This window comes from Ochotona princeps, chromosome 6 (assembly GCF_030435755.1).
Source record: "Ochotona princeps isolate mOchPri1 chromosome 6, mOchPri1.hap1, whole genome shotgun sequence".
Taxonomy (NCBI): Eukaryota; Metazoa; Chordata; class Mammalia; order Lagomorpha; family Ochotonidae; genus Ochotona; species Ochotona princeps.
The window spans coordinates 61,231,704-61,249,985 of record NC_080837.1 but is presented as its reverse complement, the minus strand read 5'-3'; positions in this window follow the sequence as shown (position 1 = coordinate 61,249,985).

Below are 18,282 nucleotides of genomic sequence, written 5' to 3'. Positions count from 1 at the left end.
GGATCCAAGTTCAAGACCTGGAAGTGGCTCCTGAACCTGATTTTAACCTGACCTAACCACGGCCATCATGGAGCATTGTGAGGAATACGGCAGCAGAGAGAAGACCTCTGTCTCTCCCTTCCCCCTGCTCTCTAGCTCCAACAGTCAATAAATAAATAAAGTAAATCTTTAAAAATAAATTTTGTTGGAAGACATTATGATAAATATAAATTTAGTACTTAAGGTCCAAAGTGTTTAAAAGACATAAATCAGAACTGGATATGATCTGCACAGATTTGAAGTCTGTTTTTTCCATTAAAATTCTAAGACATAAGTTTGTGCTTTATTCATTCACATTCTGTTTTTTTTTAAATTGCTATCTAATTCATTTCTGTAAAAGAGAAAGAAACAGAGAGGGACAGAGACAGACAGTTGGAATGAGGTCTCCGCACCACTGTTGAAGTCCCCAGACGCCCAGAGCAGCTAGGACTGGGTCAGGCTGAACCCAAGGAACTCAGTCTGGGTCCACGTGGGAGCAGGAATCCTTGCACTTGAACCATCACCAGATGCTTCCTGAGTTCATGATAGCAGAAAGCTGGAATCAGGCGAGAAGCTGGAGCTTAGCTCAGATGCTCCAGTGTGGCATGCAAGTATCCCATGTGGTATCTCAACAAATAGAGTAAATGCCTACGATATATATATCAAGAATTTTTAAATTAGGTTCAATGTATTTGAGACCTTTCAGCAGAAATTGGGTAGTTCCTCATTTAACATTTTGTTATTTTGCCTATGTTTATGATATTCCACAATTATGAAAATTTGGTGCTTATACAGGAAACTGTGCCAAGAGAACTGGCAGTGTACAAGGTGGCTCAACTTGACTCAGGCAAAACACAAGCAGCATGTTGAGTATTTCTAGTTGCTAGGAGGTGGAAAGAGGAAAACATTCTCCTTAAGTAGGAGTTTTAAATTATCAGCTTATGAGGATGGCTCAGTAGCCACACTGGCTAATCTGCTGCTTTGAAGAGCCAGCATCCTATATGGGCATAGCTTGGGTCCCATCTGCTCCACTTCCAGTTCAGCTCCTTGCTTGGTCCAAAGCCTTGGGAACCTTCACCCACGTGGGAAGCCTGGAAGAAGCTCCTGGCTCTTTGGTTCAGTTCAGCTCTGACTGTTGCATTCATTTGGAGAATGAACCAACCAACAGAACATTTTCTTTCTCTTCTCTCAGTAAATCTGCCTTTCCAACATAAATAAATAAATCTAAAAATAGAAATTCTCAGACTGTTTCAAAGGAGACAGCAAATACTTCCCTATCTTTTTTTTTTTTAGAAACATCTGCAAATTTTGAAGGTTATAGATTTTTTTCTTCACGCTATGTATCCATTCTTATTATTTCTTTAGGTCCACCAATAAATCATTCAGTAGCAATAGTGGTAGATGTCACTATTATGTTCATCTTGCACAAGAAAGAATGCTTATTAATACATTCACATATTTATCTCTGATATTTGCCACATGTGTTATGAACTTGGAAAGCATTTTTTTATCTGGCTGGCTCAATATTTAATATGATCAAATACATTGCTTTTATGTACATAATTAATTTACTTCAATCTGCTATTCCACTGGCTTCTTTTTAAGTTTTTGGGTTTTCAGATGCATCATCTTGGTTTGTCTGAAATCAATCTCACTTGGCCTTGACTAAGCAAGATCCGAAGCTGGGAACCAGGAACCTCTTCCAGGTCTCCCACATGGGTGCAGGGTCCCAGTGCATTGGGCCATCCTTGACTGCTTTCCAAGGCCACAAGCAGGGAGCTGGATGGGAAGTGGAGCTGCCGGGATTAGAACCGGCATCCATATGGGATCCCGGGGTGTTCAAGGCGAGGACTTTAGCCACTAGGCCATGCTGCCAGGCCCGTATCATATTTTTTTTAATAGAATACTTGGGAAAATTTATAGTATAATTCACTTTTTGGTGCTATGCATTTTTGACCTTAAAATTGTAGATTTATCATTTTTTTCACATGTCTTATTTAGATAATAATTTAGGAGGATGTACATGCTAGGTTCTAAAATAGTTCTTAGAACCTTTCTATGCTATTGGCACATCCACTGTCATTCAGAATCCTAAAGTGTATGTGGTGTCTGAAAGCTTCTAGTACCCCCCTTGGCACTGCAGGAAATCCATAGCATTAGCAGATGCTGATCTGGTTATGTGATTGGCTGGAACCAAATCTGTCATGACTCTCCACTCTCATGATGTATTTGCAAACAGGTAAGGAGAATTCAAACCCAAAGGTACTTGGTTTTTAAAAACAAATGTATCATTCACTTTGTAGGAGTGTGATTTAGGTACTAACAGGATTTTTGAGAGTCTCCAGGGAGCCAGGGTGTTGGCAGCTGCATAGATGTGACATACAAGCAAGGTAATCTCACCAGATATTTCCCTCATCAGAGCTATTGTCTGTTCTTTCAGAGCTATTGACTGTTCTCGCCCTCCCATTCAACTTCCCCTGAATGGAGACATTTCTGCAGCAAATAATTTTTGTGCATTTCAAAGTATTAACATATTCTTTGTCTCAGTTGTTTTATAATGAAATTCATTTTCACACATTAAATTTTCAAGTATTTTTCAATGTTTTGGGGGCTATTGGTGCTTTTTTAAAAATTGCTTTTGACATTATTTCTACTAGAATGCTTTGTCTTTTCCTGTGATTTTAGGTTAATCCTCTTCTCAGTGATTTATATAATATAAATAAATGGATCAGTTGAACTAAAGAAAATTATGAGAGCTGCAAAGCAGCAGTCTGTTTTACCTGTTTTGCAACCTATTTGTGTTTTATTTTTTAAAGTAATCATACCAAACCCTTTTAATAAAAGTTGACACATAATAGAGAGGACACATTACCGCAAATATTTTAGGTACATTGTATTTATAAAAATAATTTTAATGAAGTTATTGCGAGCATATCAAAACATACGCTTTCTAAAGTTTGCTTTTTTCTCTCGTGAGAAATCACTTTTGAAAGACAAATTTTCTCTGAATACGTTTACATTTTTCTCATGCTGAAAAGTATTTTATAGGGCATATGGAAATGAGTATGCTTTCATCTTGGCGTATCCCAGAAGAGAGGGAAGAAGATTCTCTCCTTTCATTTCCATTATTCCTTTGGGTACCAGCCTGAATCCTGTGTTGTAATCATGCTTTGCAACTAGGAAACTCTTATTTAACGAGTCTTTGCTCATGGAGGTAAGGCTTCTATGTTTCTCCTGCTTTTTCTGAATATATAAACTAAAATGCATTTTTAGGAGGAGTGCTCAGTTATACTTGGGACAATAGAATGAGTACGTGAGAATAAACCACAAAACAGCATTAACACAAAGAAGAAAGACAATCCCATTAGGTCTTTCTTTTCTCCCATGTTAATACACAGAGAATCCTAAGACTCATGCATTTCTTATTTTCCTACCCTGTTCTCTCTCTCAAGATGCTATTTCCCAAAACACGGACAATAAATGCTACTCATCTGGCTCTATTCAGTGGAACTGACTTTTTCCCAGACAATTGTTCTGGAAGAGGCAAACTCAGTCCGTTGTTTGTGATAGCAGGTAGCAGGATGACTCTCCATCTATTTTCTACTTTAGCTCTGCTGTTTGGTTTTATGAGTCTGTTCAATTTTTGATGAGTGGTAATTTCTCTTAGTTTCTGGAAATTGCTGATTGATGTTTGATTTGTCTTATGTGGTCACCTAGAATTACTCTGTGCAAATTTATGACTTTTTAGTGGCATTAGATAGCTAAGAGCAAATGAGAGAGATTAGACAGATGCTAGCTGGTTAATATTTTAATGTGATAACATTGTACTTTATTTTTAATGATAGTCATAAGTATAAGATCACAGAACACCGAAAAATCTTTGAGCTTAAAATAAAAGGTTTCATATCATTAGTGATGCAAAAGGCAGAAACATGCCAGGCTTAAAGTGTATTTAAACAAAAGTAGATATGATACAACAATACAGCACTCCAGAGTAAAAGGCATAGAATTATCTGCTTTTGATGTTTGTTTTGTGGGACCTCCACCTGCAACACTGGCATCACACATGATTGCTGGTTCGAGTCCCAGCTGCCTCATGTCCATACAGCTCCTGCTAATGGCCTGGGAAAGCAACAGAGGATGGTCCAAGCACAGCAGTCCCAGAACCCACAGGGGAGACCCAGAAGCTCCTGGCTCTTGGCTTGTTGAAGCTCTGACCATTGCAGCCATTTCAGGAGAAACTAGCAGATGGAAGATTCTCTCTAGCTGTCTCTCTGTCTGTAACTCTGCCTTTCAAATTGTTTCAGAGAGCAAGTGATCACACTGAATGCAAGTGTAGGATGTTAGGAGTCTTTATTTGCAGAACTTGGCAACGGTAGCTGCTGCTACACTCCAGCAACCACAACGCTGCCTGGCTGAAGCCAGGGATTTTTAACCTCTCATTTACAAGCAGCAGCTAAGGATTTCAAATCAACCCTGGTGTTACAAATCAATCAGCTTGCATCTCAAGCCAATCAGGTACAGAAGTGGATAGCTTTGTTTAACCATGTTCAAAATCTAGTACTGCTTTGAAGGTGCTATTAACCAGCTGCACCATACTACAAAATAAAAGTAAATAAATATTTTTGAGAAAGAATTCTCTACTTTTACCCATGATTTTCTGTTTCTTTTTTCTCTTTATTTACCTATTTTAAAGATTTACTTATTTTTAATGGAAAGGCAGATAAATGCAGAAAGGAGGAGCGACAGAGATTTTTGTTGATTCACTCCCCAAGTGGCCACAATGGCTGGAGGTGCACTAATCTGAAGCCAGGAGCTTCTCCCTGGTTTCCCACAGGGGTGCAGGATCCCAGGGCTTTGGGCTGTCCTTGACTGCTTTCCCAGTGCATAAGTAGGGGGCTGGATGGGAAGTGGAGCTGCCGGGATTAGAACTGGCGCCCATAAGGGATCCCGGTGCCTGCAAGGCGAGAACTTTAGCTACTAGTCTATGATGCTAAGCCCTCACCCCTGAGCTTCTTAAAAGGCTCCATCAGTGTTCAAAATATTTTCACAACTCTGAACTATGTAATCAGGATATTGATCATTACACCTCTTTAATTAGTTAGTTTTTGTGTTTGATTAAAAGACACAGAAGAGAGAGCAAGAGCTCCCCTATGCTGACTGACTGCTCAAATGTCTGCAACTGTTGGGGTGAAGTTGCACTCAGAATTTAAAGCAGGTCTCTCCTGTGAAGGAAAGAAACCCAATCAATCAGGTTTCTCTGCTGTCACGCAGGATATGCATTAACAGAAGAAACTGCAGGGAAAATCCAACCCAGGTACTCTGATGTGAGTTGTAGATGTCTTATTTGTTAAGGTAGCCACTCACCCAATCATGGAGTTTTGAGTTCTCTACAAATCCCTTACCAGGCACAAGTGTTATACCACGGATGATCAAAACTCATTCCCTGCCAATAGTTCTATCATTTTCTCATCTATAAAGTTTTTAAGTTCAAGTAACCTTTCCAAGAAATGTGTCAGGCATAGAGAAATGAAACAGCAAGACCTTCAAACCTTATACTATTTATGGGTTACTTCAATGAATTTGAAGAAATTATTCTTAGTAGATAATAGAATGTATTGTGATGCCCAAGATATGGACAGTTGGCTTCTGACTTTCCTGCGGTTCCCAATAGGAAATGTTTGTTGGTTAATGATCTTTAGGATGATCTTGTTTTAATGGGGACCTTCCAAAGATTCTTATACCCTAAACATACTATTCAAATTTTCCAGGAGCCATAGCCACGGTGCAGTAGGCAAAGCTTCCACTTATGACACTAGTGTCTCAATATGGCACCAGTTGGAGTCTTGGCTGCTTCACTTTCTATCCAACTTTCTGCTTATGCCCTGGGAAAGCGGTTAGGGAAAGTTCATTTCCTTGGGCACCTGCACTCACCTGGGAGACCAGGGGAAGCTTCTGGCTCCTGGTGTTAGATTGGCTCAGCTTTGACAATTGTGATCATTTGGGGATTGAACCAGCAGATGGAATATCTTTGCCTTTCTGTCTCTAATGGTATGCTGTTTTTTTAAAAAAAAAAAGATTTCTTTATTTTTTTATTGGAAAGTCAGCTTCTACAGAGAGGAAAGACAGAGTGGAAGATCTTCCATCCACTATTTCACTCCCCACGTAGCTGCAATGGGATAATTTTACAGTATTTTGATGTTTTTCTTTAATTAAAGACATTTTTTGTTTGACATATCAGAAGTGTTGGCACAGTGCTAACATGTCTTTGTAATTCCTAGGTACTTTGTTCTTGACCAAAACTAAAAATTTTAAAGTAGCTATCATCACACACATGCACATAAAAAAGAATGAGAAAAACTTCCTTTTATAAATGTAAGAAAATGGCATATTGCATACTTGTGATTTTACACATTAAGTTGAGAAATATGTTCTAAAAAGAATGAGTCTGAGTAGTAATGAGTTTTGTCTGATATAATTAAAAAGCTCAAGTACAACAGAAGAGTAGAAACAAGGTGAAAGTAAAATTAATGGTGGATCCAAGTCCTTAAAGTCTCAACTATTGAGAATTTACAGAATTCTGTCTCATGCTCAGAAGTGCTATATTACCAGAATCACTGGGTGTTTTAGAAGTATCACCCTTCCTCATTAAAATTTGGAAAATAAAGCAGTAAAAGAAACATTTTTTACATAACACATAGGAGAAAGAATATATTACATGTATCCTTTTTTTTTTTAAATTATGAGTTCTGACACAGATACTAAGTAAATGGTGTGGACAAAACAGCGGCTTCCCTACTGTATCCATTCTATTCAGCTGATGTGACCATCATAAGAATGCGTTTCACAAGCTTGCCTGCAGCCAGGTGTGACTAAGAGATGAGAAATGCAGTCCTGGGCGGGTGTACATTTACGGTCCTTGTTTACACTCTAAAACGGAAGGAGCATGTTTTCTCCCTACGTGGATCTTTCTTAGTTACTGGAAAGTGTAATAGGTGATGAAACACTTTGGAAATGCTGATGAAGGAATGACGGGCGTTTCCTTCCTTCTCTATTTACCTATGTATTTAGTTTCAACTTTTTTTGGTCTGATCCAGCTCTGCTTCCAGCTTTTTGTTTGCTTCCCTCTGATGACAGGAAATGTCTTCCAATTCTGAGATTCTTTTTTCTGCTTGCTTCATTCTATTTTGGAGACTCTTCATTGTACTTTTAATTTGCTCCACTGTGTTCTTAATTTCTGATATATCAGCCTTGATTTGCTTTATTGCTTCCTTAAGTTCTTTGAACTCTTGCATGAGCTTCTCATTTTTGATCAGAATCTTTAAAATGAGTTTTATGAATTCTGTGTGCCCCATTTTCTCGATGTCTTCCTCAGTTAACTCTGAGGTTGGCATAAGGTTTTGCTCCTTTGCCGGGGAGTTTTCGGTAATATTCATTGTGTCTTTGTCTCTTCTTTTGCTCTTGGTCATTGCACTGCTGGTTAGCAGAGTCTTCTCCTTGGGGCAGGTTTCTAAGCTGTGTCACCCCAGGTTTACAATGCGATTTCAGGTGTCCTATGTAACTAGGTTGTTGGTGGTGCTGATCTTGTTGGAACCTGTTGGACATTAGGTCTGGGTGCCATACGGACCTATTTTGACCAGTACGATGTCACAGTCGGTATTATTTTCCTGTGCAATCCAAGGAACTCAGTGAGTTCTCGCAAGCTCAGCACATGTGCAGTTCACTGTTGTCCCCTGCAGTCCTCAAGCTATTGCCACAGTGTACAAAATGGCGCCTGATGTACCACCACTACATTTCTTAATCTGTTGCCCATCAGATCCAAGGGCTACCCAGACCTGTCTTGGGTGGAACCTGTAGAATGTCACGTCAATGCAGTTCACTGAGTCAAAAATGAGCTCACTCCCAGCTCAGCACATGCTCAGTCCTTTCCCTTGCCTTTGCCTCCTTACGCAAAATGGTGCCCAATTCAGCTGTAGGGGGCTGACTGGGCTATGAAATCTACGCTGTTCTCACACTGCCCATCTGTGATCTGCTGCTCTGTCTCTGCTCCTGGTCAAATCAAACGGATCAGTAGGATGGACAATTCTTTGTCTGGGTTTACCTCCCAAACTCCCAGTGAAAGTCCCTTCCCACCTGGTTGCTGGTGGAGTTCCAACTGCTGGTGGAGTTCAGATTGCTGTAAGCTGAATGCCACTGGAGTATCAGCCGCTGCAACACCACACCGTTGTTTTTGCTGCTTTCCTGTGTCTGTCAGTCTCCAGGTACCCCTCTGCTGTTGTTCTGTCCTTTCCTAGTTCCTGGAATATGTCCTCCTGCTTCATCCTGATTAAGTGCTTTTCTGTCCGTTTAAACATGTCCTTATCCTATTCTGCCATCTTGATTCAAGTTTTTTATATTTTAATCATTTTTGAGCTATTTTTCCTTAATATTGAAAACTTACGCTTCTTTTTAATATCTTTCTAAAATAATACAGAAATGTTTATTTCCAAGGTTTAATTACATTTAAAAGTTGAGAAAAACAATGTTTTTAAAATGTTCTGTATTTGAATTGTTATTAAAATTAGATTTATGCATTTCATGATCATAATCCTAAAATGCCCATGTTTTTGGTAAATTCATTTATAGGATTATCCCCATCTGTTGAAAATGCAGCTGTTTGCTTTATGATCTGGATTATTTACATTAGTAGCACAATTTGAATATTTAGTTATCTAAAAAAATTCAACTATTAATCATCTGAATGAGATCATTATGGTGAAAAAACTATAAGCGACTTATATGTTGTGTATAAACTAAAATTGAAATGTAAAAAAAATAGTAGCATTATTATTGGTTAGTGTTACTAAGATATTTTACTCATGTTGAAATTAACTTTCAGATGAGATAATTAACTCTCATTTCAATTACCCTAATTTTCAGGAGAAAAGTTCTTGATTTTTCTGCTGCTTTTAATATTTTGTTTTGCATGTAACTATATCTCTGTCTTCTTACACAGATATGTTATAAGCATTATCTATGTATTTAAATCAAGTTTGAAAGGAAAATTTCTGCATGCAAGCATTTCAAAATTTAATTCAATCAATGTAATGAAACATAAACCCATTTATAAAACTTCTGCTTTTATCAACTTTTAGTAACAAACTTAAAACATCAATAAAACATTAATCAGTACAAAAAAATGATGTTCTCTCAATATTATTTATTTTTCTATTTTCTCTTCTGATCACTAGAATTTATCATTTGTGTAAAAAAATGATTTCAACATTTAATAATCTGCTAGAGCAACGCTTAATGAATCTCAGACATCAAAGAAATAGACACCTGAGATCTCTAGTGAAGTAAGCCTGGCGTAATTCACCAACAGAAATACTGAATTTTAATTTTGCCATGGGATAGCTTGAGGGCATCACTTAATCCAACAGCCCGCCATCTAAACAACTATCAAATCAAAGCCCATCAGCTAATACTCAGTAGGAAACTGAAGATCTGCAAAGTTTCCTGAAACACCCCTGGGATGAACATGGATGATTATTTTATCCAAACAGAGCTGAGTGAGATTTGTTTTCCGTTATTGTCCTTGTGGCCAGAACATGGAATCCTATGGGTTCATTCACTGTGTGGATGACTGAATACGAGAGTGGTAGAATGCAATGGTTCAAGTAGGAAAAACTTCTAGGGGGGTAATGTCACTAGGTTTGAGATCCTATCACATTTAAAATACAGAAATTTCAATCCAGCTCTTATTAAGCAGAATGCGTTTATTATGTAAAATATTAATTTAAGGCATATTTGTATCTGTATTAGTCAAAATACAAATTATCTCCTTTCAGTAACTAATTTTAAATAAAACAATAAAAGCATCACTTATTTATTAGCAGAGTGTTAATAAACATCTTAATGAGTGATTATGTTTCAATTTAATAAATGACAGCATAAAAAATGTGTTATTGCCATTCAACAATTTTCCTGAAGATGTGAAAGATTAGATAAATTCTTGAGCTTACTTTGAACGTACATTCTTCAATATCTAATTGGACTGGGTTTAAGATCTTCCAAACTCTGAGTAGTGCTAGAAAAATGATGGCACCTTTGTGTTAGTACCTCACCCATGTCCTCTCGGTCCTTGCAATTTTGGTTTGTTTCCTGGACTTCCAGCTGCCACACCAGTGTTTCTTTGTTACTTGACATTCTCTGGGTAATGGAGCCTGCACTCTCCTTAGGCAATGCACACACAAAGTGTCAGGAGTAAAGGTGTTTTTTGTTGTTGTTTGTTTTGCTTTGTTTTGTTTGATTTCTCACAAGAATCCTACAAATGACTTACAGAATCCAAACTAGGAAAACTTCTTACCAAAGGCAGGTTTTTGTTGTTGTTGTCTTCTTAATTATGCTATACTTTTAACCAAGATGGCCCTAAGATTGCCCCTTGCTTGATTCGAATCTGCCTTATTTTAGGCTCCTGATTTCTTTGCTGTGCACCTGCTTAACATTTGTAATTATAACTCTATTTTACGATTTTTTGAGATGTATATCTTTTAAGAAGGCTCTTAGTTAGTTTTAAAACACAAGATTTTATTTAAGGGCCTGGAACCAATCCTTTGAAACATAATGATCAAGAGGGAGAAGGCGCCTAGCTCCCAGCGGCTGTTGAGTTAGCAGTCTCACTAGGGTAGGAGTTTTGCTCCAAGTTGTACACTGATCTGTTCTGTTGACAGATGAAGGGATCCTTCTTTGGATAAAGTCAGTAGGCTAACTATGATCTCAGTCTCAAGAATCTACTGCCCCTACCACTTCCCACACTCCCTTTTCTCCTCATGTTTCGTGGCACTTGAGCTCAGACTAACTTTTGGCTGCTCTCTGCTTGGTTTTTCCCGCCTGTGCAAGTTTGGGGGCAATTTCTGTATACTAAGTGCCTATGCAGGAAAACATTTTACCCACTTTCAATATTTGTGTGCTGCTGGATGCAGTCATGGTATTTTCACTATAGTTTTTACGTGCATACTTTTGCCTTTGCCTTTGAAGTGACTCGAAAGTGACATAACTGTGTCAATAATTTTGATATTTCTGACAACCAACCCAATTTCTTTATTTTTTTCAAAATTTGTAGTAAGGTGAGAACATGTGATTTCATATGTTCAAGATGGAAGCTGAACACTCTTAGATAATTTCTTTAAATCTCTTAGATAAACGTTAATCCTGGTGAAGGGAGCATGATCCTTTCATTTACTATACATATGTAATCATTATATTTTACATGCTTATCAATGATTGGGAAATACACAAATGCATAAAATGAAATTATATATAGATACACATTACAATCATTTACCAATCAATGTTAACAATGCAATCACCAAATGTCAAAAAGTATGTTGCATGCTGGTGAAATAAAACCCATACTTAATCTTCTAAATGATTCCTGGCATTATATGGTTTAAGGTATGTACTATTCCGTGTGTTGTAGGCCAAACTGTGTTCCTCTCCAAACGTGGATGCTGGAGTTCTGTCTCCCTTAAGTCAGGTGCTGACTGTATTTGGAAATGAAATCTTTAAAGGCTCTGTGCTTAGCTGAAAAGCTCCATATTATTCCAAGCAACTGAAGCTTAATTTACATTTCATGGCTTTTCCATTTGAGGCTTCCTTCTTGACATCAATGAATGTTTGCATGGTTCTTTTTTGGGGGGCGGTTTGTGGGCAGGGAGTGTGAGGGAGAGATCTAGTGAGGGGTGGATGAAGATTCATCAGCTTGCTCGCTTCTAAAAAGCTTGCAGTGACCAGGTCTTTTCAAGAAACTGAAATCCAGGAGCTTAGTCCAGGTCTCCCATGTGGGTGGCACGGGCCCAACAGGTGGACTCTCACAGCTAGCTGCTTCCCACGGTCTGTGTTAGCGGGCAGCTGGGGCCAGCAGCAGAGCCTGGTAGTGAACTCAGGCACTCCCACATTGGAAGCAGATGTTCCAACCTGCGTTCCCACACTGGACCACATACCTGTCACCAGCATTTTATATACCCTTAGGTGAACAATATTTAAACTTGCAAGCTTGACTCAAAGTTTGTAAAACCTGTGGCATTATAAGAATTAGGAACAGCCTCTGATGGAAGAAAACATTACATTCTCTTTCATCTGATCACAAGCTTATACTGTGTAACTTCAGTATTTTTGAGAGTAACATTAAAAGATTTATAACAAATGAAATAATTTTCAAAATAAAATAAATAAACTCAAGCATTTCATTAGGAGAATCATGTTCTAGTGCTGCATTTACAGGGTAGTAGTATGAAAAATTATAGCATTTTAAAATTAAATAAATGTACCACATTTTCTCATATAAGCCATACATGTATTGGAACAATACAGAAATCACAGTATAATTTAGGAACATTTATGTCTATAGGTAATTGGACATAAATAAAATAGACAAAATAATAATAATAGAAATAGATATAAAATAAAAATAAATGGTTATGAAAGCCTGTAAATCAAGCCAAAATTTTTCAGTGTTCTTTTACCTTATCCTGGAACCTGGAAATCAAGAAAACCATTGATGAAACTCATAGTTGAACTTAACCTATTTTTCTTTTTGTGCTTGGCAAGTTTGGCAAATCAGCAACAAGAAAATTCTAAGATCAAAATAACCATGAATGCTCAATTTTTAAATTGTCTTTGGAAATTATTTGCTATGTCTATGAAAATCATTTTGCACACATAGAAGCAGAACATTTTTTTACGGTCAGTTAATCTGCAAGGTTTCCCAGAAGAAAAGAAATGGGTAAAGATGCACATAAATGAGAAATGGGAAGAAGACTGCTATGAGCAAGTGTGAAATCACAAGACTAATTGTACGACTTCTGCAAGCATGGGGGCTGGTGTCAATTCAAAACATGAGAGAGAATGAATAAGCCATTTTGAAGGATCACTTGGGACTTTGTGAATTCCCTCAAGCTATACAATAAGCCCAGTTAGTAACCAATAGGGAGGGAAGAGACACAAATATGTCTCCTGAATTGTTCTTTATTTGAGAGCTTCCTGGCCAGTGTTTCTTCTAGAATGCTTCTCCCATTTGTTCAAACAGATCTCTCATATAAGCAACCATTTTCGTCATGTGAAAAACGAGGCTGATCGAGGGCCTCTCCCAACAAGACCACACACATTTCTCAACTGCACAGCAATGCTGATACTTTTCTCAACTGGTCAGAGCCCAGGACCAGTTCCCTGAGGAGTTCTCAGGGAAGTTCTTTGGGGAGATGTCATCTGAGTTTTGACTGAGTGGGCACACCACTGGAGGGATGTCACATCAAGCCCCAGCCCAATCAGGTGACCAAGTCGGGGAACAGAGAAGCCTCACAAACCTGGGACATCTCTCTTAAACACTCTTCCCTGTCATCTTTTGATAGTATGATTTAGTTTCCCTTTACTCAATAAAACTTCTGGCAAACCTGCAACTGTTTCCCAGCTAATTATTTCTATACTAAGCTGAGTGAAAACAAAAACAGTAACAAAAAGTTTATCAAAACGGTCAATCATTTTTCAAATGGTTCTGGATTCAGTTGTTTCAGTTAGAAAGATATACAAAATGAATTAGAAGACTGAAGGAGCAGATCCCTGGTTTAGAAAAAGAAAATTCCTAAGAACAGAAAATTCCAAAAATTTGATGGAGAGTAATATTGATGGATTTTGTTATAAAGTCTGTGAGCATCCTTCACCAAAATATTGACAATATTAAAATATTTTTTTAAAATGACATTAATTTTTAAATAAAAACATAGATATTTTGACATAAAGATAGTGAGAGTGACAACTGCAGGTAATTTACATAAGAATGAATAAATATTTTAACAGTGCTCTCAGAAACTATAGAAATGCCTCACAATGAAATCAAAACAAACTTCTTTCCCTTTGCACTGATAGCTTGTAAGTTATTTTTTAAAAAGATTTGTTTATTTTAAGTAAAAAACAGAATTATAGAGACAGAGGAGAGACAGAGAGATACTTTCCATCTATGGGTCACTCCTCAACTGGCTGCAAGGGCTAGAGCTGTGCTGGTCAGAAACCAGCAGCCAGGAACTTCTTGCTAGTCTCTCAGGTAGATGCAGAGCCCCAGGCTTTGGGCCATTCATCTGCTTTCCCAGGACAATTGCAAGTAGCTGAATGAGAAGTGGAGCAGCCTGGAATCAACCCTGAGCTGATGCTACAGGCGGAGGATTAGCTTCTGCGCCAGCCCCTTATAAAAGATTCTTATACATCAATTTTGGAGAATGCACTAACCTAATCCTTGAAAAGATGTTATATCTTATTCAAATCCATAATGTTTCAAAGTTTTGATAGGGTATTCATAGTTTCAGGAGTTATTTTTTGTAGAAGATTTTGATACAATCAATAATATCTCAGTAATATTGATAACAAGTACATAAAACTCAGAAAAAAAGATACTAATGAAAATAGCATCCACAATACAGAATAATGCGTCCTCTGAAGTACATACTTCAACTTTCAAATAAATGCTCATAAAAAGGCATTTGAGTAAAGCAGTAGCAACTGACATTTACAAAATAAGATTGTGATGTTTTTATATATACATATATATGTAAATAGGATGAACTTTATTTCAGCAACATTACTCCTGGTCTCACATTTATGGACTTCTATACTTATTTTAAAATTCTTTCCAACTTTTCCTACTGATATGAATGATATGAACTGAACAAATATTGTATAATTTCACAAAAAGACAGACAGGCATCTTCAAAAATTATAACTTCAAGCGATTACCAACACCTCAGGATATTTTCTAAAAGTTATTTTTATGATTATCAATCTAATTTGCCCAGGTTTACAGAAGGCTTTACACTAAAAACCACATGGCTCTCTATTGACACAGCTTTTTGATTTTGCATTTGTTAATGATTTCCTCAGTGAAGCAAGTAACCAGTCAGTATCAAAGCATAGCAGGAAATTGAATATCACCCAGGGTGGAATTCATTCCAATGATACTTTTAAAGTTAAAGGTATTTTTAAGTGTATTTCAAAGTTTTCTTACAAAACATCATAAATAAGGAAGTCGAGGCTAAGAGCGATGCAGGTTTGGTGATTTTTTTGTATATTTTAATGTGCTTGGAATAAAATCCATCTCGGTTTAGCTGATCAAAGCTGTTTTGGTTTTCTGATTAAGGTGGCAGAACTTCACCTGTGAATGTTTATAGAAGCCCAGGGAAATGCTCAGCAGGATCTTACTTTTTGTTGTGGGTAAAGAACATTTTTCCCTTTATGTGAAAGTTTGCTGTTTGTTTGCCTGAAAGAATCCTCGGGTGAGATGAGTCTTAGCAGAAAAAAAGTACCATAAAGCACACTTCTGGAGACTGGAAGCCATCAAAGTGAAGAATGTGCGGTTGAAGACCTATTCATCATCTATATTATCAAAAGTAATGTTCTCTCTTTGAAGTAGATGATAGAGTTATGTAAAACTGTACCTGAATATGAGATTTTTAGCTTTGTCTTCAGTTTTCAGTAGTGGTTGTGGATCTTATAGAAAGCTAAGCTTAAAATCTTGATTGTCTTCTCCCTCCCATATGATTTAATCAGTGTACAGTACTATTCAATTTATATCCAGTCTTCCTTGCTTGACATAATAACAGCTAAAGCCACAAAGGATTCACAAAAGTTCATGAAAATGTTTATAAATTTGAAGACAAGCTTTTGTCTGGCTTTCTTTCTGCTTTATGAAATTAAGTAACGCTAGGATTATGAGTTCTAGGTTGCAGAGAAAAAAATTCTTAAAATGTTGCACAACTGCTTGAAAATAGATTTTAAGACTTCACCTGATGTCATCTGCTGTGACTCACCAGGTATATCTGTGCCACTTGCTACAATTGTTGTCCCAGATAATTAAAAACAAAGTTTTGTCTACATAAATTGGTAGCAATTATGTGAAGGTGAAAAACTGTTGGATAGGCATGGGTCAACCAACTTCAAAGAATTTTGAAGAAAAATCAATGTATTTATTAGAAATGACCAGTTCACAGTGAGCACACCGGAAGATACAGTATTCTGTGTTATGTGGAATACCACCACAGGGAACAATTCCACTGAACTGAGAATGTTGTGCAGGAGGGTGCCCCATGGGGCCCCCTGGCGTTTCTATTAGTTAATAAAAGATAAGAGATTGAAGAGTGGCTCAGATTTCTCACTGTAAAATATTCCTACTTTAACTAGTACAACATAGAGCACTTTTTAACAAATTTGTAAAGGGAAAAAACACTAGTTATCCATAATTATTTAATGATAGATGCATAAAATTCTCTAACACTCTGATTTCAAATACACTAAGATTTTACTTAACATGTCATAGTCACACAATAAGTACATTTATAACAATGAACATAACTCAAGTTATTTCTGAGAAAAAAAGATAAGGAAAACTTGCACCTCCATTAAGCATGCAACAAACTCAGTCATTACAAAGAGGCTTATGAACCACTTGTCTGGCTAACAAAGCTCTGCTATCAAGCCAACAGTCAGGTACCTCTGTGTTGTGTAAACTATAATTTAGACCCAGGAAGCAGCACAGGGGGCCTAGAATTAAAGACAAAAATGTTACCACAATATCAGGTACCTTACAAAGTGTGGTTTCTTTCTTATTTTTTCTCTGTATACACAATATTGGGTTTTATTGTGTTCTCTTGCAAAAATGTGGATAACAGCAACAGACTGAAGAGTATACAATTGGTTTTCATGTGTACTTGCAACATTGCTTGGCTACGCAAAAAGATTTTGCTTCTGAAGTTTTCAGTTTTTGCTGGGCATAGATATTTTTGGCTGGTTGAAAATCTACATTAAATTGCTTGCTTTTCCTAAGACATTGGATCTCCACTGAAACTTGTGTGAAGAACAAAAAAATCTGCACTTTCAGCAGCAGTATTTCTTTAAAAGTTTCTTTAAGAGGAACATTAATTGTCATATAACTCTTTAGAAAATAATAATTTACACACATTTATAATTTTAAAAGTAATCTGCAAAGTTTATATTGTTTATTTGCTTAAAAACTCACTGATATATGAAATCATACATATTACTTGGGGGGCTATGTTAAACTTTCTTGCCTGCATACACTGTGCTAATTTCAATCAGGTAAACTTATTTATCTTTTCAGCCACTTAGCATATCTTTCCACGAAAGAATCCAGAAATCTACTATTTTAGCTTTAACTCTACGGCAAATAAACAGGAACCCATCTTCTTTCCCCTCTAGCAACATCTTAGTACCCATCAACTGACTTTTTCCAATCTCTCAACTTCCTTCTCAAGCCTTTAGTAACTTCTATCAGATCGTCTGTTTTTTAAGATTCCACATACGCTAGAATCCATGTGATATTTTTCTTTCTAAGTTTATTTAGCTTATTTCACTTAACATAATGATTCCCAGTCTATCCATGTTAAATCCACTGGACAAGATTCCCTCCTGTTTATGTCTGCCTAATCCTACAGGACGTACATGTCTCATATGAGAGCTACAGGTGTCTCTTGCATAGACAGATTCCTTTTCCTTAGATAAATATACTCCAAGGTGTAATAGCTGAACCATATGGTAGCTCTGTTTTTGCTTTCTGAAGAATCTCAATTGTGTTTCAACAAGGGTTATACTGTTTTATATTTATAGTTATATTTTTTGATAACAATCTTAGGAGAGTAATGAAGATCTCTCATCGTAGTTTAGATTTCTGTATCCATAATGAATAATGATGTAAGGCATTCTTTCATGTAACTGTTGTCCATTTGCATGCCTCCATTTGACAAATCTCTGTTTAGATAGATCGATCATTCTTTATTGGATTGCTTGTATTTTCACTATAGAGTTAATATCTGTTTATATTTTTAATATTGGTCCCTGGTTAAATGAATAACTTGCAAATATTTTCTCCTCCTCTTCAGGTCATCTCTTGTCTCTTTTGATGGCTTCCTTTCCTGTGCAGAAAATTTAGTTTGATAAAATTCTTTCTGTTGTTACTTCTGTTTTGTGTGTGTAGTTTTGTTGTTGTTGTTGTTGTTTAGATCCAGAAAATTCTTGCCCATTCCAATGACTGACTGCTTTTCCTATGTTTTGTTCTGGTTGTGTCAATGTTTAAGGTCTCGTATTCATGTCTTGTTCCATTTGAGTTGATGTCTATAATTGCTGAGAAACAGTGTAGTATATTCATTCTTCTGCAAGTGTATACACAAAATTTCTCAGTCTAATTTATTAAAAGACTATTCTTTTTTTTCCAACATATTATCT